Raw genomic sequence first — 25,250 nt, forward strand, 5'->3', positions numbered from 1 at the left:
TGAGATTATTTCTACAGCCTCATGAAGATTGGCCCCATGTAATCATCTCACACCATAACAGGTCTCCATAAGATGTGTTATCTCCACTTTTCTGCACAAAGTTGCAGCTGATCCCCTCCCTCTTCTGTAAATTAGACACAAAGCCTCCAGGAAATCAAACTGAATAATCAAGCACTTAATAAAAAATGCATCATGGTACGTCAGCCTATGCTATCAACTTGGAAGAAAAAGAAGAATAAAATGCTCAGACAATAATGATTTTCATGCATATAAACATTAATGCTAACTTCAACCTCATTGTACTTCTGAGATGTTTAAAGCATTTTTACCAGATTAAGCTTTCTTCAAACCTTTCTGACAAACTACTTTGTTAAAAAAACTGCACGAGTTGGTAAATTATTACGAACAAATAGATTGTGAATATGGAGGGAAATTAGGTCACGTCAAAGATATCTGTTCCATGCACACTTGTAAATGTTTATCACAACCTCACTGGCAGGTCCTGGTCACTGGTACAAGGTGATTCCAGCTCCCCACTTGCAATTATTCATTTTAAAACAGAGAAAAGAGCAAGACAAAATCTCCCTAATGGTTTTTTTACCTCACTTTTCAGTAGAAGAGTCTTTCTGTGTTTTTTCCAGAAAGGAAGACAAGGACAAAGCATTTAGAATTCAATGTGATGATTTATGATAAAAGCCCCCAAGCAAATAAACAAACAAAAACCAAACATGCACTCTTTCAACAAAAAAACAAACCCCCAAAATTATTCAGCTTACTTTGGCAGTGAAAAAGGGAATTTTAGTCATTGAAAAGTCATTGTTGTGTTTAATCATATAAATTTCAAAAATATGAAATGTGAATATCAGATTGGTACTTCTCTCTCATCTCCTTAAAATATTTCTCTTTAGTAACAGTTTATTTTCAGATTTTGACTTTAATTCCCATTATTTTAGATTGTTTATGAAAGGATGGCAACCTTTTCCAATATATAGCATATATTTATATGTATAATTTAGATATACATTTATAGCAATAAATTTACAGAACTGAGTCATATGAGCAACAACAAATTTATCTTTATATTTGAAAAGTAAATACTGTGGGTTTATAATATGTGCCTGCTCTGTAATAGTTTATTGAAGCACAGGCAATTTGCTGATCTTGTCAGGAAATGGCTGAAAATGTTTTTAACAAAAGACACCATGATGATGCTTTAGGACAGTGTGAGAAATCACTATGAAATTAATGAACTTTTGTATTCTGTACATGGCTTTTACACCCAGCCCATCCCATGGTGGCTCTTGCCCTTTTCTGATCTCTGGATAACAACTGTAACAAGGGGACAAAGAATTTTAATTTGTCTTTTCATTTCCAATATTCAGTGATGATGACCATCCTTAAAAAAAATTACAAAAAACTTATGTATGACCTATGTGCTGGAAGGTCATTTTCCTTCTTAATACAGGGTTTAATTTTCTTGTGTTTAGTCAAGCCAATTTCTCAAGGGTATCCATGGAAGCTTAGTCCTAGTGAGGATCTAAATTGTGGTGGATATGCCCATGTATAATATTCAGTCTTGCATTAACTTTAATACAGTGTTTTATAGTGCAGTTTTTTTACAGGATATAGTTTAGTTAATGTGATAAAACATTAAGTTAATGCTCTGCTCCTCAGAATTTATTTTACAACTGTTTTTTGTTTAAAAAAAAAAAGTCACTTTACAAGGATGTGAAACTTGAAGCGCCTGGCTTGGCAACTACATTTAAGATGGCCAAATATCAGTGGCCATCAAATGACTGGTGGTAAATGTTGCTTGGAAAATACTTGTTTTACAAGGAAAAAGAACTGTACAAGCATAAAAGTTGCTTTCTAATGCATTGTTTGTTGTACCTGGCAGCACTTTGATGCCTGTCAAGCAGCCCCTTACAACAATAACACCCAAGACAACGTGAAGTGAACAGGTACACTATTAAAGCACTAATAAAGTTCCCCTATCTTCATTAATGTACCTTGTAATAGACCAGTTAGAAGACAATTTGTTCTTTCTTTCATGCAGATAGTTCTATTAATGGAGCAGAGACAATGATGACAATTTAAAAGGTACACTAAAACACTCTGATGAATATGGGCTGAGTGGTGCTCCTGTGGCTGGGATGTGAAGGAAAATACAACATTCATGTTCTTGGTGTGGCAACTGCTATGAGTGAGTTCAGCCCTTGGTCCAGGCTGGTTTTGATATTTAGCAAAAATAAATTTACATTGCCACAAATTAATTTCTACTGTCACTGTACAGATACAAAAATTATTTGAGTGTTAATGCAGATTCAAATACATAGAGCACATTGGATTTAATTCCATCTAGTTCAATAAATTTGCAGTAATGTGAAGTTTGACAAATCATTTCTTCACCACACAGTTCTCCATGTATTTCACCACATTTGTTCACCATGAATACGTGGTTCACCATGTATTTCATATTCTCTGGGCATTTAACTGAGATAATTTAGCTATCCAAAGCTAGAGCCTAAGCAGGCTATACAGGAAAGGCAGTGATTCCAAACTCCTCCATGAGATACCACAAGTTAAACCATGTGAGGAAGAGGTTTCAGAAGTACAATATTTGACAGAGAACATTCCAGTGTCCAGCCCAGCACATCATTGAAGCTTTCACTTACCTTTGAATGTAATTTTGAAGTAGTCATTCTGAGTGTCCCCATTGTGAATTTCTTAGTTGTGAACAGGAAGCTGATTGGGGGAGTTCTATCGGTGTTCTACTGATTAACATTTAGCCTAATCTGGAAAGGGATTTGTATGCATAATATAGAACTATTTGCACACTTAAAATTCAGCACTGGCTTTATTATCTAGCTCAATCAGGATTAAATAAGTCAAAGTCTAAGTTCTTACTGACTGTAGGTAAGTTTGGATCAGGACCTATGCTATCATCACCTCTCAAACTTCTTGAAAGGTTTTAGGAATATCATTGAATAGAAATTAAATGGGAATAACTTTGTGGTGCTCTTGGTGTTAAATCTTTTGTGAGTCATCAGCTCATCAGCATGGGCCATATCAGGAAGGAACCCTGCAGAGATAAAGCTCTCAAACTGTGATAGAGTGTGCAGGCTGATACCAAAGACCTGCAAAAAGAGTTGTGCAAAAACTTAAAGCTCTTTCCTCTGGGATTTCCTTCCAGGAGATAAATAGAGGAGCACTGGTGGCTGCATGAAGGAGCTGTTTCACCTGCTTATTCTCGGAACAGCTCTGGTACAACTCAGGAATTGCTTTGGAAATTTAACACTTAGTGATCTCATGATACCTGGAGAAATAAACTCCTCAACATTCCAGTATTTCCCAATTTATATCATTTTCCCTTTTGAATCATTTGGACACTCTGGAAGTGTCTTCCATGAGTCCTTTGGGAAGCAAGTCCTCCTCTGAGGGCTGAGCTTTTCTTGTGCATTTATGTTCAGAATTACAGTGTTACCTTCCCTCCCTCAGCCCCTGTTAGAATTTAACACAACCTACTAAGTAACAGCAAACAAGCTTTTCACCTTTTTTATAATTATTAGCTTTTTTCCCTAGAAAGAAAAGCCCTATGGAGGTTTAATCACTTTCTATTATATCTGATGGTTCTTAGAGTGATTTTTGTAGACTCCTATTACAGTTTCATAGTGTCCTATTGATTTTGTTTCTCTTAAGGGCTTTCCCACCAAAAGATTGTATATAATACAAAGGACAATAAAAGAAATTGCTAAGCAGTAAGGATTATTATTCTCCATGTTTACTGCTGTAGCAACTAAATGAAAAAAAACCCAGAAAAATAGGCTGAGGTAACAAACTTATGACCACTGGGATTTGTAGTATTTCCTGTGTAAATGCACGATGACCTCCAACTGCCTGGGATGGTAAAATCAATAACAAGAAATCCACCCACCGTTTATTACATTGAAATTGTTATGCAGGTTATATATTAGGAGAAGGTTTCATCTGCAGTGTAGTGTATCATGCTACATAGCTGGACTTTTCTGAAAGCACCTATCATATCTGTGGGGATATTATATTACTCTGGCATAATAGCATTGCACTGGCAATCCAAATTCAGTATTTTTTCTTCTTAGAGGCTATATTTATGGCTAAAGTAGCCACAATTTTCTTCACATAAAATATGAAGTGTAATCTAATCTTTCTCTTCCTGACAGAAGGGGATCATAATTCTATTCAGCCCTCAACCATTCTTTACAAAGATTAATGATGGAATTTTGGAAAAAAAAGACAATCATTTCTTTTGAAAATAAAGCTGAACAATGTTTTCTCAGTTATGAAAGTAATTGTACCATGGTAACAAATATTACTGCTGCCCTTCCAAATTTTTTTAGTGGCACAAGTAATTCTTATTCAAGTAAAGAATCTCACTTGGTGTGGACTAGCATCAGTCTTGGCTGTAATAAAGGTGATTTTGTGGTGTTTTTGCAACAGATTCTTGTTGGATAAGAAATCCTTGAAAATTCTTATTCATCAGTTCACAATTGATGGCATTGATGAAATTTAGACTTTCCAATGCCACATGAATTTATAGACTTGAACAGGGTACCACTGACACAACAACAGAACTCAGGCTGACAATGGTGATGCCAAGAAAGAAGGAACTTGGAATCTGAAAACTGATGAACACCTCCAGTTTTAAATAAGAGAAACAAAGGTCCCCCACAGATCTATCCAGCTTGTTTAGCAAACACGCAGTGATCAAATAAACCAAAAAAGTTGATATTTTCAAAAATATTCTTCTTGGTGGGAAAATATTCCCTTAGGTATCATATGAAAAAAAGAATATTTTTAAAAATTGTTGATAGGGCTTTGCAATTTTCACCCAGCTAAGAAATGGAATGTACAGTGCAATTATAACACATTGCAATGCTAGAGAAAGTTCTTTTAACTAGAAGAAAATGTTGCATTTACCTGTGGGCTACAAAATTTAAACCCCTGTGGTTGTTGCAAATTATGATGTACACAAAATTTGCCTTTTCAGTTCTTCAGAAAAGGAAGTAGGGATAATTTAGTTTCAGAGTTCAGTATCCAGGGAAAGAAAGAATAAATCAGAGTGGAGAAATAGCAAAATGACCTCATTTACTGAGATAGAAATGTGCTGTTTACTCTTTGATGTAAGGTATCTCCTCCTCCTTTCAAACCAGGACATATTTCTTATTTCCAGGTTTATGAAGACAAGAAAGTAAAAATTGGTCAGGAAAACCAAGGTATTATATAACAGGAAAAAATGGTAATTTCATAAAAAGCATTGTTGATCAAAAAAGTTTAATTCCATTCAGAATATCTTCTCAGAAATATTGTGACACTTGGAATTTTTGCTTTTGAGGGCCTCATTGTAGCCTCTGAATAAGGTATAACTCAGTTCAAGAATCAGAGGCATCAAGATGATACTGCTATATATTTATACCCATTTTCTTCTCTCTCATTTTTTTCTTTTAATTGGGTAATTGAATACCTACTATAACCAAACTGGTATAAAAGGTCAGAGCATGAGTTAGTCTCCTCTTGGGACACTTGATTATGTGTCCTTGCAGCTTTTAAGGATATTTCCACTATGTTTAAAGAAATACATCACTAACTTGGGCATCAACCGTTTATTTTTGTGGAATCTGCCTCCTTGGTTTGTCCTCCACAGCACATTAGGAAACTCAGGCTGTTGTTTGCCTACAAAGGAACTCAGATAAATAATGTTTGCTGAATTTGCTTGTTGCAAGCAGGAAATGCAAAATGAATAAATTGTATAGAAAGGGAAACTTTTAGAAATGAAGATTAAAATATGGCTTAAGGTTAATGATCTATTATCCAGTGTTTCTTTTCTTTCACTAGCTCATATCTTGGCTTACATATGCTGTAGTTATTGAAATTATAATAGAAGAAAATATTTTGGTGGAGAAATTATTACCAATATTTAGATTTAGAGGGAGTGCAAAGTATAACATCAATTTAAAACTCATTAAAATTATCTTACTAGTTTATTTCTTTTACAAAAGGATTTGGGCTGGATTAATTATAGCACGACCAAATGTGGAGACACCAATGCAATGTTTTGCTGATATTGTCCTTTATAATTATTTACCAAGTCTTGACTTCTGATACTCTTTATCCATCCTCTTCTGAAGTTTCTGCTTTGAATCATGGCTTTAGTTTGTGAATTCTGTAAGTAAGAATATACTCATTATTACTATGCTTCTTCCTAGGGAAGAATTCTCACAAAGACAACTTGTTTTTATTTATTGATGTGTTGTTCATTACAGGAGTCCTCCTTCTCATATAATGACCTGCAAGGCTTGATGAAATCTGGCCTATGACCTGCATCCAAGACCTTCCTTATGGATTGGAGAATTCTGTGGGTATCTGAAGGACTTTGCAGACTCGTTAATGGGTTTCATTTAAAATGACAGATAAAAGAAAAGGAAAAACGTGCAGTCTGTGGTTTTCCTGCAAATGCTGGTATTTTGTGTAAAGAATGAGAGTATAGGAGTTGAGCTGGTGGCCAGCAGAGATCTCTGGAGAAGTTGGGATGGAGGAGAACTCAGGAAGTTGGTCAGGTTTGTCCGTCTGCTTTTCCCACAGCAGCTCAGAGCTGAAGAGCCTAAAACTTGTAATGTCAAAACCTCTTCACTTTGTTACCCAACTTGTTATCCCAAAAAGCATCCAAAGCTTCAAACTAAGAATAAATCAGGTTAAAAATGTGGGAAAAACTTGTGCTGTACAGCTGCTTTCATGTAAAACCCAAGCAGCACAGATGAGTCACTGTGGAAGTCTTGTAATTTTCTGCCAAGCGATAAATTATTACCTTAGCCTGCACTGGAAATGGGGGAAAAGTTAGCTAAAAGTGTTTGAAAGAGCAAAACCTCCTACTTTTTTTCAGCATAATAATAGATATAGTTATCGCTGATGACTCATGTTATGGGAGGTCATGGGGGGAAATGCAGAAGCGTTTTGGCATTGAATTTAAAATGAAACAGTTCAAATTGGGCTAAATAAATATGCTTTTTCCCCCTCCCATTTGGGAATATTCTCAGACATTCTTTTAAAAGCAAGTATTTCACAAGAGATTCAAACTGTGTGAATAATAAAATGTCGTTAGCTTTATATTTGAAATCTGAAAGGACAAGAAAATAAGGCTGTTATTATTCAGACATAAGTTTAGAAAAACAGACTTTAGGAAAGTGAAATAATCTACCATGGGAAGTGGTAATGTGTGACTGGTTCAGAAAACCATGAAAAAAATTTGTAATAACTTTAAATGTGCATGAAACATTTATTTGCTATAAAAATAAATGTTGTTAGGTTATGACATTATGATTTGTCAGGGAAGGTTCTCTGTGCTGTCATTCAGAGTTAAAATTTTTTTTTTTTTTTGGTAAAATTTTACCATGATGGGGTTGATTAGTTCTGAAAGGATCCTCATCCAGTTTCAAAAAAAAAACGAGTGAAAAAATGAATATTTTCTTAATAGTTGAAGTCATCAACATTAAAGGTGATATTTAAAAAAATAAAAGGAAAGAAAAAAAAGACAACAACCTCAATGATGGAAAAATTAATCCCTTGATCTTCACATTTCTGATTGACTGAAGAAAACCCAGTGTCAGATGCAGGCAGTGCCCCATCCCAGCACTGAAACCCTGTTGAGGCTCTGCCCTTCCAAGCATAAATAAAGGAAAGAGCATTGGACTGTGACACTGAAAAAGCTTAAATGTCTTTAAAGAAGGCATCAAAGTGTGTAGAGTAGGCTTTAAATAATTTTTAATGTTGTCAGGAACATTCAGTTGAGCAACAAAAATTGTAGAAGCTCAAAAATATCTTGGTTTGTACATTTGTGCGAGTTTATTGGAAAAGCAATATATGTGCTGTCCTCTATGGTTAGGAAAATTGATGATTACAGGGTAACTTCTGTGGGATACAAACATTTGTGTAGAGAGTGAGCTCAATTATTATTCAGCACATTGACCAAGCATCAAAAAAAAATAAAAAGAAAGAAAATGCCAAGCAAACCATATTGGACATCTGTCTCAAAAATGTTTAAATCAATAGGAAAAGCAAATTTTATTTGACTTGTAGTCACAGTCTAATTCCATTCCCAAATTTTCCACAGGCCAAGTAATTACAATTAACCAATGATTAATGCTTTCACTAATAAGAATTTTGTTGAGGAGCTGAATATACCATACTTTCCAAAAACATGGGTAAAAGCAGGTTTATAGGGTATTTCACAGGCAGATATACAGAGAAATCTATACAGAAAATTAGTTATTGTTTGATCATTTCTGAAATTTGTTTTGTATTTGATTTATGACTTCATAGTTTACACTAAAGTTTATCAGTTTTTCAATGTTCATAGACAAAATTATTTCCTCATTTTCTGGGAGTAAAATCAGGCAATTCTATTTTGAGCTGATGGGTGAAGAAAATTGATTTTTCTTCAGCAGTAATTCTTGTATTTACTAATATTTCCTAAATATTGCTATGCAAGTTAATTTCACTTTGTTCTTTGCAGCTAGAGTTTCTTGAGGTTTGTTTTTTTTTTCTTAAAAGTGATCTGATGAAAAATTTGCTGCAACTTAATAATACAATATTTCATTTAAAATGAGGGCAGAAGTTTCCCATTTAATTCGGATAAAAGCAAAGCATAGAAATTTGAGAACTTTTTCTTCCTGGTCATCCAATTTGTAATGTTCTCATAAAATCAGAAAAAAAGTAGTTCAAAACAATGAACAGATATATGACAGTGCATTTGACTTCATAAGTATCACTGGGATTTAATTATTTTCCCTTTTTTTTATTTGTAGAGTTTAATCAGAGTCAAGACATTGTGACAAAATGCATCAATTTCCAGAAATTAATATTTTTCAATAGAAAAACATTTCTATTACACATCTTAATTGATTTTATTGCCTTTCTGTGGAGTATTTCCTGTAGTAACTGGCTTTAATGTCTTTCAGATACAGAAAACTTCTGGATGTCAAATAAATGCCCGTGTTAGTAGTTTACTGTGTCTGTGAGCCACTTTGCATTCCTCAGGAACTTGCCAGAAATTTTTAAACATCCTAGAAATATTCACACTGGCAGGAAAACACATTGTCTAGGAAAATCAACAGCTCTGCCACCCCAAATGGACAAACAAGGGGCAGTTTCTTAGCCATGATCTCTGCCTTAGGTTTTGGAACTTAATGTTTAATTATTTGAGGAATCCAGAAGGTGAGGGACTTGCTCACTTGATGAATTAGGACTTGAGGTCTGTGGCCATACTTTGTTTGGATGTGATGAACCCCAGGAGATTTCCCAGTTACGTCCCAGCTCCACGTTGAGGGACTCTGGTCCTCCTGCCCTCTTCCCTGCCTGCCTTCCCTTCCAGCCTGGATTTCCCCTGCCAGATGTGGGCATTGAAAGTGACCAAGAGGATCCATCCCATACACACTGACCCAAGGACACGTGGGGACAAAGCAGTGGAGGTGAGATATTCCAGCACTGCTGGCTGAAGTGCACCTGCTGTAAATCCTCAAAGAATTTCCCTGTTTAACTCAGAGATTTAATACAACTTGGCTCAGTCTGTCATCTCTGGGGCTCCTCAAGATAATGCAGCATTCTGGAGCTGGGAGTTCATTAGGCACAGATAATGGGGCTAAAAGGAAAAACACGTGCACTGAGTTCTGTTGTCTTTGTTTCATGGGAGATCAGGCAAAATTAGCCCCTGAACATGGTACATTGTACATTTATTCAGATATTTCATGTGCAATAAAATAACACCTTTTCCAATGGTGTGGGATGTTTTCCCTATAGATAAACCAAACCTGCTGGGTTTCTTATTACTTTGGAGCCTACTTCTGAATCAGTTAAAATATTCTAGCTTCTGCGTTCAGTAATTGCTTAATATTTACAGTAATTTTTATTATTATTATTTTTTAATTCTGTGCGTACTTTGATAGCGCAATCAGTATTCTAACGAGTTTCCAGGTTGCTGATTCCTCTGCTGCAGAATAACTTGCACTGGAGGACTTAAAAGGCATCTCTAATTTCCCTCACTGTCAAAGACCGGGTAGGTCCAACATTTTACTTTGAAATTATGTTCTTCTTATGAACTGCTTATTAGGCAATTAAATGTGCTGTTTAAGCTAGAACTAGCTAAAATTGAAATGAAATTATTTGAAAAGACTCGGTGGTAGCTCTTGTTGAAAGACAGTTACGACTGTGTGGCTGTCAGATAGGGTTTAGAGTAATGAGACACACAGGTAATCAGCATGAGCTGGCAGGAACAGTTTTTCCATGATTTCATTCCAAGGGGACCTGATTAGAAAAAATATTGCACTTATTACTTCTGAGCGAGCATTTTAAGTAGGCTTGGCTAGAAAGAGAATTACATATGGCATTACTATTTCAGGCATATAAAAAACTGTTAAGTCTGTGTAAAAGGAGGAAAATTGCTGTTTCTGGGATTAGCACTTTAGCAGGCCCTGCTAGCCAAATGTTACAACTTACAGCTTAAAGGTGCTGCTCTCCAGCTGTGGAAGAGTTTCCAGACTTGACAGGCTCCAAAATTGGTGAAACAAATGATATAAATTAAATTCATTAATTAGGGATAAGGTTGTTATTTCCATCTTGTTTGTACAGGTTGGTGCTTTTTTGTGTATTCTAAAATCTTCAGGCTAGTTTTTGATTATTATTTCTCATTATCTAAAGCTCCCTTCATTGAAGTGGACCTCAAAATACTCCACAACCTTCTTTGTACATTGAACACCACTTCTCGGATGTGTTAGGGAGTTCTTGTTACCTTTGAGAAGACATAAACCAGATAAACATAAAATTAAATAATAAGAACATCAAAACAGACATCTGACTTCGAATAATGTGAATAGTCTACACACAGTACAGCAGAATAGGGAAGATGGATTTATCTGCAATCTCTTCTTCCTCTCATCACTTGGGCTGCAGCAGAGCTCAGAAGTCCTAAAAGAAATGACTAAATTATCTTAGAAGATGAAAATTTTGCATTTCAATAAACCCCACTTTAGACTCTTCACCCGTTTTTAATTTCTGAAAACTTCTGATGAAGTTTTTACAAGCAGCTACCTGATACTGCCTTATCACCGCAGTAGGTCCAGCTCATAGGCAGAGATAATTCTCAGTGATGTAGGCAAAAATAAAGTCTGATCATTCCCTTTTGACTTTTCAAAGAAAAAAGTCATGATGTAAGGAATCACGAGAGCTCCCACAGATTCTCTTGAAGGAGTCCATGACATGCTTGGAAAACATAAAGCTGAGCTACAAAGCCCTATACTTTTAAAAATCTGTCAGTGGAACACAACAATGCTTTTAAAACTGAAATTGTAATTATAAACTAAATAATCAGCTCACAAAGGGAAAAAAATTGGCTGTTCAGCATTAGCTAGCTACCTGGAGTTATGGTAAGTAGTGCCATCATTCATTTTAGGACATAATGAGATGCCAGGTTTGAAGGCATAATGAGATGCTGAAGTTGAAGGATATTTATTTGATAGTCATCTCCTATATGCTCCCTGATTAGTTTAAGCTGAATAAACCCAACAGCCCAGCATTAGTGACAAGCCAGCAGAGCTCCAGCTGCCTGCAGCATCATATGGGTAATGGATTATAAAATTCATCTCAATAGGTGAATGAAAAAATGAAATTTCCTTTCGGGATGGGAAAGGGAATCTTGCGATTTCAATGGTGACCAATAGAGGAATCTTTGGTGATTGTCCCTGCCCTTGATGGCATGCCATGCCTTTTGATGGCTTTGACTTTGGGAAGGATTTTTTTTCTTTTTATTTTCATGTATCCATGCCATGTCACTCATATCTTCCCCTCCAAGTTGTGTCCTCCTTCTTGATGTTTTCCCCTGCTTTTGAAACATCTGTGAGCTTAGTTTTGGCGTGTTTTTGTGTTTTGCACTGCACCTGATATAGTCCCGGTCCATTTTCTTGTAATCGGGAAATCTCCCAAATTTTCTTTTTTTCTCCTCCAATTGCAATTCCTTTGATGGTGTCTCCATTCCAGCATGTTTGTAAGTCCTTCTTTTCTGTTTTGGCCTTCAGTGGGGATCAGTTTTGGCAAGCTTTGCTGCATGTGCCCGCACTTGATGGCATATGGCCTGCCTGCATTTTGATGGTTTTGACTTTGGGAAAAAATTTTTTTTTCTTTTTTTTTAAAGTATCCATGCCATGTCCCTCATATCTTTCTCCCTATGGTGTGTACTCCTTGTTGACTTTTCCCCCTGCTTTTGCAACATCTGTGAGCTTTGTTTTGGCATGTGTTGGTCCTTTGCAATGCAGCTCATTTCCTCACAGCCTAGTTTGTGAAGACACAAAAATTCCCGATTTTCTGGTTTTTTTCAATTGTATTTCATTTGATCCTATCTCCTTTCCAGAGTGTTTGTAAGGCTTTCTTTTCAGGGTTACAAGATTCCCTTTCCCTTCTCAAAAGGAAATTTCATTTCCTTTCGGGATGGGAAAGGGAATTTTGTGATTTCAATGGGGACCAATAGAGGAATCTTTGGTGCTTGTCCCTTCCTGAGATGACATGCCATGCCTTTTCATTCATGGGTTTGATTTTGGGGAAGATTTTTTTCTTCTTTTTTTTTTTTTTTTTGCTATCCATGCCATGTCCATGTTGTGACAGCCCCTGGGCTGCTTGGCTTCTCAAGGTGCAGAGATCCAGGACATGTGTTAAGTGAGGGGCTTGTGGAAGATTCTTCTGTGAAATTCCCTGTCCCTGGTACCTGTGTCTCCAATATCCTGATCCATGTGGGCACCGGGGCAGAGGGGACTGCAGGGGGAGCTGCTTTTGAACATTCTGAACATTTGCTTTTGAATATTTACTTTATTTCTCCCCCAGTCTAATTTTCTTGAACCAAGAAGCAATTTCTAAATTCAAGATCAAAAATTATTTCAAGGAAACATCAAGAAAGGTCAGTAGGAAAATGGGGGGCCTCACTTCCTAAGTCCAACAACAATCAAGTTTTACAATGTTTGCTTTTCATACAAAGCAAAACAAACTAAAAAGCTGGGAAAGAAGGCTTTCACTGATATCGTAGATGCAGTCAGAGCACATAAATTTTGCATGTCCTCACTGTGATTGTCAGTATGCTTCCTTTTAACCAAACATAATTCTTCTATAATAGTTTCATTGGAGAATATGTTTTGCCTCCCTACACAAGTTCATTCTCTTTACTCTGTCTATTTACAGTTTGTGCACACTGTCTGATTACGTTAGGACTGTCATCCTGTGCTGTCATTATTATCTGGATTGTTTTGTTAGCTCTGTTGCTGTTAGAGTCATTATTTTCAGCCTGCTAAATGTCCTGACCTAGATTTGATTGCCTACCAGGTGACTCATTATTTAAATTAACTGGTAGATCTACATCAGACATTACAATCTAATTCCTTGAATTAGATTGCCTGCTGATTCTTCCTCTCCAGATGATTGATAGTTTGAATGATTGCCATTTATGGAAATAAAAAAGAACTAAGCTTTTGTGTATGAATCAGTATTTAACTATTCCTTTGCTTTTATATTTTAGCCTTAAATTTGTCCTTGAGGCCTCAAAAAAAAAAAAAATCAACGAATGGTTTAGGTTGGAAAAGACCTCTAAGATCATTGAGATGTAGGGATGTGGATGACAATGATTTTACAGCAGAAAATATTTTAATATTTTGCCTGCAATAGCCTTTACTTAAATATTCTAGAAAGATATTTTTTGTCTACTGTTGAGGCTGTCTTTACTTATATTGCAGATCCTTTGACATGCCAGCTGCAGGGAGACCTTTGCGCTAAATGCAGGAGGAGATAGTGACTTCCCTGAACATCTCTTTCAACCTAAAGGTTACATTGAGAATGTCTTTTTTGGAGTGATGGATGAGTGCCTGCATGAGCTGTATCATTATTTTGTATGGGGCAACTAGTGCAAGTGCTGCTCGTCAATGAGAATAACTGGTTCACAATCTGTCTCTCAAAGATAAGACATGAAAAGGACACAGACCTTGGGAATGACTCCCAATCTGTTACCTCAACCACAAGACCATTATGATGAGGATATCAGTTTTTTTCTTCGTGTGTTTGTCTAGAGAAAAACAGTTTGCATTAGGAAATTAACTATTTAAAAAACTTTGTAAGCATTGCCATGCACAAAATGAAGTGTGAATTTTGTACCTCTATAATTAATGTTGTTTCCAGCTGATAGTGGATTTTGACTCTGAAAGAAAGAGTTAAATTGCTGCAGTCACACTGAGCTCTAAGCCTGTTAGTGTTTAGCAGGATGGGAATTTCTCCTCTTGAGTTTTTGCTTTTCACAGTGGAAGGTGTGAGACTTTGTGGCTCTGCTAAAGGTTGCTCTACCTCTTCCTTTTCACCAGAGCATTTGCTCTCTGGTTTTCAGTTTGACAGTTTTGACTGAGGTCAGAAGAGTTCATCTTTACAGCTTCTCTGGATGGGAGTAATGCATGTGTATATTCATGTACCAAAGATGTAAAAGGTTTGTGTTTGGGAGATGGTTCACCCACCCTCTCATTGAGACAGCTCTATCTGTTCACTATCACAAGGCACTGAGGAAAAGAGTAATGCTATTTTTATTTTTTAATCCATCATGACCATGAGGCTAAGAGAAACCTCTCAGCTCTGCCAGTGGAGTGACTTCTGTAACTCCAAAGGAGGGCAGGGGGGAGTAGAGAAGCACTCAGGCTCACTGCTAAATGGTCTCAGCTCAGTGAACATGCAATCACAGGCCTAATTGTAATCAAATAAGTAATCCAGGCCCCAATCCATAAAACCACATAAGGGCATAATTAACATTAAACAAGTACTGAGTCCTATTAGGTTTAATAGAAGATAAGCATGGACTAATGTTAAGCACACACTCACCTACCCAATCTCCAAGTACTTCAGAGTAGCAGCCTTGAATCTCACATGTGAAAAGTGGGCTGCTTGAGTGTGGATTCTAGCAGACAGCAAAGCTGGGGTGTATAAGAAGTGTAGGTGTTTAACACATACAACTGTAGGCAGAAATATGAAAAATGAAGAAAAGCATTGTGCTTAAGCCAGCCTAAATTCCCCTGGGGACTATGTATCAATGCATAAGGCACGCCGTGGTTTATTCTGTCCTACATGAAGTGTGAGAGAGGTTTAATGCATTGGTTCTGCTTGTTGCAACAAGGACAATCCTTGTGTGAAGGTCTGCTCCGTGGGACAGGAGCTATTCTGTGATTCTGTGATTCTATTCACAGCACTAAGGGCTGGGGGGCTAAAGCCCTTGGTGCCCAAGGGACACCCCAAGGCCAGATTGGATGAGGTCTGGAGCAACCTGGTCTAGTGCAAGGTGTCCCTGCCCATGGCAAAGGTTGGAACTGGTTTTAAGGTCCCTTCTTACCCAAACCATTCCATGACCCACAGCACCAAATAAAAGTCGTGCACACAGGTGCCCAGACCATCTGATTCGAAACCATCTTGAGAACTCCAGCATTCAGTGAGGTGCCAGAGATTCTGTGTCCTTCAGCATTTCAGTTGTTATCTCTCAAAATTACTTATTAATGAAAAATCAAGTATCTTAAACCAGGTAGAAATTAAGGGGGAAAACCCAGGAAAAATAGAGTGTGAGAGAACAGCAACTTACTATCAGTACAGTGGAGAATACAGCAATATATGCTAACCACTGATTGCAAAAGACATAAGCGATCAAACTGTTCTGCACAGCCAGGGTAAGGACTGCAGAATTAAACATTAATGCTAAGCTGCTTAAGATGAATGCTGTGACTCCAGATTGTGTACATTAGAGAGGTTGACAGAAGACTAATTTCTAAAGGAGAAAATGTTTTAAAAATTAAGCACAGCCATCAATAAATCAACCAAGCTTAAAATAAAAATAGGGGTTTGGATATATTCTGACATTTGAATATAATATAGCTGTAAGAATAAAGGTTTTAGAGAACCATGTTCTAAAGTAGTCAACCATTTCTTTCACTTAATATCTTTATGCTGGAGATAGTGTATAAAGAAATGTAACCAATGGTATAGTTCATGGATTTATATCAAACTTCATATGGTACTAATGCTACAGTAATAATTTCTCGTGGAATATATATACCAGTGCAGATATTCAGAGTGCTTTACCAGCACTATTTAATGACAGGCACAATGGCTCTTTGAGGTATGTATTGTGGGGATGGAAAAGCTGAGGCACGCCAAGAAATTCTTTAAAGCTATTTTGTGCATAAGCAGAAGGGTAAGAATTAGAATTTAAGAGGACTTAGTTCCTCAAAATGACTAGGGATCGTCTCTGCACAATGCTTTTCAAAAGTGATTAAATTCTTAAAATGCTTTCATTCCAAATGCAAATAACACATGTGGGCTCCAGCCCACTCTGATGTCTCTGGCCTAAAGTGTTTCTTTTCACTGCTCGGGGCTAGATCCTCAAAGCAGCTTTGTAATCTGGCCCTTTTTAACCAAGTGCTTACATGAATAAAAACACACGTACAAACTTTAAGCACCTGCACTAATGCCTCTGGGGATTAAAGCCATGCAGTTCAGCACCTTAAAAGAGTGAGCTACAAATTTATGTTTTGCTGTCATATGCTGCTTGAGACAATTAATTTTTAATAGAAAAGGCATTGGTTATGACACACTTCCACCATCACAAAAAACTAAGTTCTCACTAGTCCAATACTTTTGCTGAGGGGCTCACTCAGTACCACCAAGCTGGTTTGGGTAATGCACAGGTATTTTGGGACATCACCCAAACAAAATATGTCTGAGAATCTTTCTCCAGCTGAGCTGAACCACATCCCTGGGGACTGGGGAAATTCCTGAGGGCTCCTGGTGTTGTGGGGCACCTAGACCCACGTTGATGCAATTGTTCACTCAAAGCCTTAAGGTGAATGTTTGAACAAAACAAGGTGAAAAAAAAGAAGAGGAAGGGTGAGATGAAGAGTTTTCAGGTACAGCACAGCTTCCCTTTTATCTTTATTATGGGGCAACTGCAAGCCACTCTTCACTGTAATAATGAAAAGTGTGCATATATATATATATATAAAATGTTTAAAACTTATCTGTTTTCCCAAGTAAAATGTTTTTGTTGCTCTTTTACCCTTAGCCCACTAATGTATCAACTGAATATGTGTGTCAGCATTTCTTAAGCAGCTCTCAACCTGGAACCTAAGCAAACATATGGGTTCTGGCAGGCAGTGAGAGCTGCCTCCAAGGCACTCACTCCTGTGCCTTGAGTTTTAATTACAGCAAGCAGACATTATTTCTGATGTTTTGATTTAATTGTGGTTTTAATGATGAAACGTTGCATTTGGTTGTGATTTTTCTTCTGTTTTCCTTCTCTCTGAAAATTAAACAGCAGAGAAGTGTGCCTTTTCCTCTGACATGCAACTGGAGCAATTAATTTCTTATTTCCTCTTTTGGTAAGATTTTTTTTTCCCCACAGCTTGTATCTTGCATTTGAGAAGACTTTACTTAAAAATTGAATACTCTTAGGCTCCCACTGCAAGATGTCCCAAGAGTGACAGACCTGGCATACAAGATGACAGTAGCTGTCTGTAGCTCTCCATGGAGATAAAAACTAAGAAAACACAGAGTCATTCTGCTCTTCAATCAGAGATGAAAAATTCGATTCAACAGTACATGAATTTGAGCACTTCAGACATGATTTTATTCACTGGCTCATCTAGAGGATGATCAGCTGTGTTGGAATTTGCAAGTTTCCTATTTAATATTCAGCAATCTTAATATTCAGTAAACTCTAGTCTAATTTAGGTTTATTAGCATGTTTGCTTAGATCTGAGTTCAGTAGGCTCCTCCAGAGCTCATGGAGCTGATGTTTGCAGTGATCCTTACAGTAATCACTAATATTTGATTTAAAAAAGAAATTTATATTTTGATCAGGGATTGACACTGTTGTGAGCAGCTGTGTTTCCATGTTAAAGGCAAAGTGTTTGCCTTTGACCGATGAGCAACTTTTTTCTCCTGTTTTGTGGTAAATTCTTTGTACTTGAAATGAGTTCCAAATGAAAGTAAGAAAACAAAATTCAGATGTTGAAGTGAAACAAAACAAGAATATTCAATTGGGGACTATCAAACTGTATTGCTGCTGCATTTCAAGACACATTGATAATTTTATTCCAATGTATTCTATTTTATTCATATTTCAATATTGCACTGAATTTCCTATGTACATATCATGTTAGTTCTTTTATAAACCTCTCTGTGAGTCTGATGGGGTGCTCTGTGTCTTGCCTGTTGCAATCTGGAGGACAGTGATTAGCAGTCATTTTCTGAAGGTGGAAACTCCTCTCCTGGGAGCTTCTCCTGGCACACATGACCTGCCATATGGCCGTGTGTCCAGATGATCACCGTGCTGCTCCTGGAATTCAGGATATCAGTTCCTCAGTACAAAGAGCTCTCTCCCACATCTTTTCCAGTGCAGGAATGTCAGCAGACAAAGTGACCAGCAAGACTACCACTTTTCCTGTCCATTACACACGTTTGCAGTGAGCTGTGGCCCACATCTGCTTGTGGAGCACAGACACTGCTGAACAATTCTTTGGGGTGCTCCCAGATGCAGCCTGGGATAAGTTAAGCATAGCCATAGCTGAGCAAACCTCCAGTTAACCTATAAATTAATGGAAATATATATTTCCAGGCTGTGCCCTGTAAATGACAGGACCAGATTTAGACACTCAGCTGCTCTCTGCCCCTTGACCTTCCACGAAGGGGAACCTGCACATGCCCTTTGGAATGGAGTAAAAGAGAATCCCATTCTGCAGTTTGAATGATGAGGAAAGCCAGGGCACAATAGTGACCTGGTTTTTTTCTTAGTGACCTTTTGCTAGTTCTGGGTTTCCATGAGGCAATCCCAAAGCTCTCAGTGCTCCATACAGGGGTGATCTCCTGGGACCATCCTGTGAAAGCAGCTCAGTGAGCTTTGTCCTGGGGCAGGTCCAAAATTCAGGCTTTGCTATACTCCAGTGCTAAGGGCACCAGGAAACCTAGAGGTTGTCCCTTATTTTCTTGGCTGTATCTGGTCAATCCCTGCTATCTCAATCTGCTCAGGAGTGATGGTGCAGTGCCAGACATGAATCCAGCGAGATGTTGTCCCAGTGTGGTGCATTCTCTGTACAAGCCACAGCCATCACCAAGCAGAAGCAGTTTCACAAAATATGCAGAAACAGAAGGACTTAGGAGGAGGGTAAATAGGAATATTTCAAAGAAATTTTCATCATTTTCCTGTGTTTTTCTTCTCAGGCCTAAATCTTTCTGTAGGATCCACACCTGGCAGTGTAATTAGCCAAAGTCTGCAGCAGTAGCCACTTAAGCTATGGGGTTTCTGAGGGCTGAATGTTTCTCAGCCTCCTCAATCCATTTTTGCAAATGTGCAAAAATGGGATTACTGGGAGGCTTTGTCTGGGTTGCTTTAGCTGTAATTCCTGAAGAGTTTTTAGAGCTGCTAATCTAAGAGCTTGTCTCCGAAGGCTGATGACTCTTAAATCTATCTTGCAGATTTAAACGCCTCACCCTTAATATCCAGCACTGGGGTTAGAAATGCCACTTACCCTTTCCATCCCCTCTCTGCTCTCTGAGAAGGATGATAAAATTACCAGGAGAGACAGATAAAGACGAGCAGAAGGGTTAGGAGGAAGGAGACAGACATTTTTCCTTGCTCAGCTCAGCTTGGACTCTAACAGGTATTTACAGTCTCTGGCTCGTGGTGCTTGTACTCAACTGTGTCAATCTGCTTCTATCCACAGGCTGACTGTAGCTAGGAGCAAGATAATTTATCTTTCTTGCTCTTACCCTTGTCTGTGTCCCCACACATTAAGGATGTTTCTCAGGCAGCACAAATATGTGTGAAATCTCTTGATTGCCTTTGCCCCTTGTGAAAAGACATTGTGTGCTCTGTCCTTGACCAGCTATTGTTATGCCTTCAGAGCTGCCTGATGGATTCACAGAGCAGGAACACAAATTTTGATGGACTGTAAAAAAAAAGTATATAAATATATAAAAAATATCTGTGCTCTGTAGTGGAAGGGTACAGCTCCTGGTGACATTGCCTGGCAGAGAGCTGCCGGTGCTCCGTGAGCTGGGTTTTCATATTTATGGGCTACTTTCTAAACAGCTGGTTCCAGGTGTTTATGGACTCTGTGTGTTCCTCCTCTGCCTTTCCAAATTAGTGTTTGTGGGTGCTGCTGCTCTTTGCAAAGGTCACTGCTCCCAAAAGGACCAGCAGCATCACTGGCACCATTGCCCTTGCACAAGGTGTTCCCAAATCGGCAAAATATCCTGGCTCACAGTAATTTCTTCCTTGTCAGCTGCAAGGATAAAAATCTGTGATTTTTTTTCCCTCTTCCTTTCAGTCTGCAGAACTTCTGAGCATTTTTCACAATAGCTAATTATTTTTTTAGGAAAAGACTAAGACTAAGTAGAGGCTGGGGGAGAGACACAAATTATTTTTGAGTGGTCATGTTCCTCATTCTCTATTTAATTCCTGATACAAATGGAGCCTTCCACAGATATTTTTCAGGCTAAAGAGATTTTTTGGTGCTGCTAGACCTCACACAAAGCTGAATAATGCAGGTTGCAGTTTTATATTCAACATTTCTCAAGTGATAAATATAACATCTTCCATTTTCAGTACCAGAAAAATATTTAACTATTACAAAGGAATAATCTGTAAACGAAACCATGACTGTAAACCACCTTTGGGAGACCAATATATCATTCTGGAATTGCCTCAAAATATTTGGGTTTAAGGTTACTGGGGTAGTTTGTGCCATGTAGTTTGTGCTTCTGGTCCATGTGCATAACCCGTGGGATTGGCAAAAAAAGTCAAGTTTCTGATGCATCAGAAAAACTAACTGAAAATCAGAGTGAATCTATGATGATTTCAGCTCTCCAAAGTAGTTCTTTAAAACAAAATGGGTCAAGTACAACCAAAGCTAGGGTATAAAAAGCTTTTTTGTTTTTCCTGTATCGATGTCGGTTGAATAATGTAATTTTATATTAGGGGAACATCCATCTGTCAATGACTGGAGATTCAAAGTCCAAGGTTCGATTAAATTAACCATTTTTATTTTGGGAAAAATGCCTGTGAAGTATCACATAACACAGACATTAGTATGCTTTATGTCTCTGAAATCCTCACTTCTGTCTTTTTCAAATGTATTGGGAAGAGTGTTATAGATTAAGTCCTAACACTGTCTTCAAGAAAATTGAAAGCTAATCTATATTTTACAACTGCAATCAACAGATTTATAGGAATACAGGAGAAATATTGGGAAGCAGAAAAGAAATACCTTTGCAGATTGACAAAATATACAGGAAAATAATATTGAGGCTGAATAAATTCACTTCCTATTTCAAATGCTTAATACAAATACTAAACTTTAAATTAGAAGAAAGTCTTGTAAATTCTGTGCAGCTCCTTTGATCTTTGCAGATTTTTTTGTTGTATAAATCATATAAAATCCTTGACAAACCTCATTTATTGGTCTGGAGGGTGTCAAAACTCTCTTATTCCTTCAAGCAGGAATATCTTGGTGTAGGGGAAGTTTTATTGTACTTTGGATAGGAGAAAAATTCAGTGACCCAAGGAACACTGAATCTGAGTCCAAACTCTCTATCAGTTACATATAAATAAACATACATCATAAATGCCAGAAGGTGAAGGGCTACAGCTGGTGAGACATTCCAGTACTTTGTTTTTCCCCAGACCAGACCTGAAGGGAGACTTTATTTACAAAGCAGCACCAAAGAGAGTGAATCACAAATTTCCACCCAAGGTTTTCATTTTGGAAAAAGTTTGGACGCATTAAAAATATTTTAGTATCAGTTTGTGGTTTGTTTGTTTGTTTGCTTTGCCTCCCCAATTTTTATTGTAACCTAGAGCTTTTTTTTCCCCTTGTTGTTCAAAAATGTTCTGCTTCCCCATCACCTTATCCAGGCTCTGTCAAAAGCCTGTGTTGGCTTCAGATGTATGTGCAGCTCCTATTGAACTCAATGGCACTTCTTAACCACAGGTATTCAATAATCTGCTACTAATGGCCCATCCATTTTGAAAACACCTATTGCTTTCTCTAAGTATTCTCCTAACTCATCCTAATATTGACCAGATTCCTCTGGAAAAGGCATCTGCTGAGCCTGTGTCAAGACATCACTTACGGGTGTAGCCTTTTCTTCACTGAATGCTCTCTAAGTCTTATTTCAACAAAATTTTTGTCTATTCTTCAGTGGTGATTCTGTCTGTGCATGAAAAGTACAAAAATGTGCAAAACTTGAACTTCAATGAGAACCTTTAGAAAACAGTGTTAAAATTTAAAGGTTATCTCAGGGAGAAGCCAGGAAGGTTGTGGTGAACTCTAGGTTGTAACCAAAGTGCCACCAGATCTTAAATGGAACAGACAGGATTTTAGCATTTCACCCCAAAGGCTGCCAACACCTGCAGGACAGAGCCTTAAAGGATTTTGTGCTACAGAAAGAAAAAAAAAAAAAAAAAGCAAATGCTTCTGGGTTTGCAGAAGAGTTTTTTTCTCTCCAGAGTATTCAATCTTTTCATCAGAGTAGTGGTGTGGGTCCCAGCTAAAGAAAATCTGCTGGGGATGGGACAATCCTGGCTCTACAAAGCAAGCCATGATTTTTGTCCGGAGTCTTGCCTCATGAGGCAGTCTGCAGGCAGCATCCTCACAGGGCACAAAAGTTTGATCAAGCTGTGCATTCAGAAATCTTCCTGACTCCCTGGCGGCAGCAGCTTAGCATGGACAGCACAGACTTCTCCTCCTCCACGCAGCCTATGGAGAGCTGAAGTCTCTCACATGTTCACCTTGACAGATCTGGGTTAGCAGCATCCCTGACAGCCCAGCTGTCTCGTGTCCCGATGTCTCTATTTGGACGCAGACAGCATATTTTAGGAGGGGCAGGAGGAAGAACAAGAGCAGCTAATTTGCCCTTCTGAAGGAGCCGTGGTTCGATGAAGCGCTGCCAGCCGGGCGGTGCCACGCTTTCCGCTGTGCCTTGTCGCTGTCACGCAGGTTCTCACTCCTGATCCGTGCCTGACAGCCTGAGATGCAGAACAGGAGATGTCCCTTTTTCTCTGTTTACGAGCTTCATGTACTTGCTAATTACTTCAGAGGATAGTTAAATTTTATCTTGCAAACCATATTATGCCAGGTATTGTTTTTGCCTTTGTTCCCAGTAAATGTGGTGTGTTGTTTTCTTTGGCACATCACGGTGACAGTATTCTTGGGTCTGGTTGTTATTTATTTATCAGTTCAGTGACTTCACTGTGCTAAGGCAAATACAAGGTATTGTCTCTGGCCATAGGGGACAACATTGCATTTGGATGCTTTTATTTACTGATTGATCCTTATTAATATAAATTTCTAGGTTTTAGTCAGGTCATTTTCACATTCATTAAAAATGCATGTTCAAGAAAACCAAATTGCACGTGGTGCTTCAAATCAGAGTTTTTCTGATTTACTTTTACTTTCTGAGATACAAGGCAGGCAAAATTTTTCATGGAATATTTGTTCATCTTGTGGATACCAAGCAGGTACCTTAGGTCATAGTACCTGTGTGACACACAAATGTCTCTTTCTGAGCAAGTACAACTTCCACTGTGAGCAATGAGCAGTGTTAATATAAATTAAATCTAATTTTGGCCTGCTCAAGGTTTCTGTAGTCAGATTAACCAGGGCTGTGAAAATCTCCATCTTTGGCACTGCTGGCAAAATCCCAGGGCATTACAATCACTCAGATATAAAAGTCCTTTATCACACAGTAGCACTTCCCACACAGGAATTAGCTCTTCCAGAACATGTATGTGGCAGCTTCTGTTTGTTTGCAGTTTCCCCACACTTGTTTTACTTCCCTTTGAGAAGGTGTGACAGAGCCATGTGAAACCTGCTGGGGAGAGGGGAGACAGGCTTGTGTCTGCAGGGATGGGCATGGGAAGATTTAGGAAGTGCTGAGGGTGAATTTTGGATTGACACCATGGGCACTAAGGACTGATATAGATGTATCTTTAGTTTAACCTCCATGGAAATATTGCACGTCCTTTCTCATTTTTTTTTCCTCTCTAATTGCTGTAATAGATGGAAGTGAGTAAGTCTCCTTTGTTATTCTAGCATGAAGTATATTTCACATAAATCATTGTGTCTCCATGGCCCACTAAAGTCCCTATGCTAATTTGAATTAATCGCTTTGTTCTGGGCAGGTATCTCATGGCACAGTCTTTCATTATTCCTATAATTTGTTTTGTTTTGTTGTTGTTTGGGGTTTTTTTTCCTTTAAATAGATGGGAGATGCCAAACAGGAGCTGGGGGTAAACAGGCAGCCATAAAGCACACAGGCATTAGTCTCAGAGCTCTGTTTATAATTTGCCAAGTAACCATCTCATGCAAGTGAGATGGTACACAGGTGTTTGGGCTCAAACTAGGGGATGAATTTCTGTCTGCTATTCCAGCAGGATGCTCCAGCTCTGTACCTGTTGGAGGAATGGCAATGGGTCTAAATAAAGATGCTATTTATATTTTTGACAGTGCTGATCTGAAGTAACTTATTGGGGAGACAAAATGGCTGAGCTCACAGGTGTTGACTGCTTGGAAAGAATGATGGCATAAACTCTCCACTGGTGGTTGAAATTAGGTCTAAGGTCTGTTTGTTTAAAAGACCTTTGCTGAGCTCATCTGTGTTTTGTAGCAGCAAAAGGCTGACCTAAGGCTTCACCTCACATAAAACAGGGAGTTGTTCTTTTCATCTGGAAAGGGGTTCCTGGCTGTGTTAGTAGGAAACTCTGTGTTTAGAGATCCCAAATAATTAGGTATAGTTAGGTGAGACACTCAGCAGCCTTCACTGATCTATGGGTTGCAAGGTGGAAAAGCCTGGTGGGAACATCAACTCAGCTCTGCAAGGAGCTGCTGTAGGTCCTGTGATTGTGTCCATTCCCTGGAGTGAACCCACATGGAAATGCAGCCTGGCTCTCTTTTCAGGGCAAACCACTCTGTGCCCACGTGGAGCAGGAGGATGGGCAGGTTCTGCCAAGCATCTTTGAAGCCCCAGTGCCAGTGGCCACCACATTGAACACCCTGACTCTGCAGAAGGATTATCGGTGTGTCAGGAAGCCAACAGACCTTTCCAGTCATATTGCAAAGCACTCTCCTTGAGATGAACCTTGATGTCTGCTCTGAAAAGCCTTCCCAGCA

This window comes from Melospiza georgiana, chromosome 7 (genome assembly GCF_028018845.1).
Source record: "Melospiza georgiana isolate bMelGeo1 chromosome 7, bMelGeo1.pri, whole genome shotgun sequence".
NCBI classification, from domain to species: domain Eukaryota; kingdom Metazoa; phylum Chordata; class Aves; order Passeriformes; family Passerellidae; genus Melospiza; species Melospiza georgiana.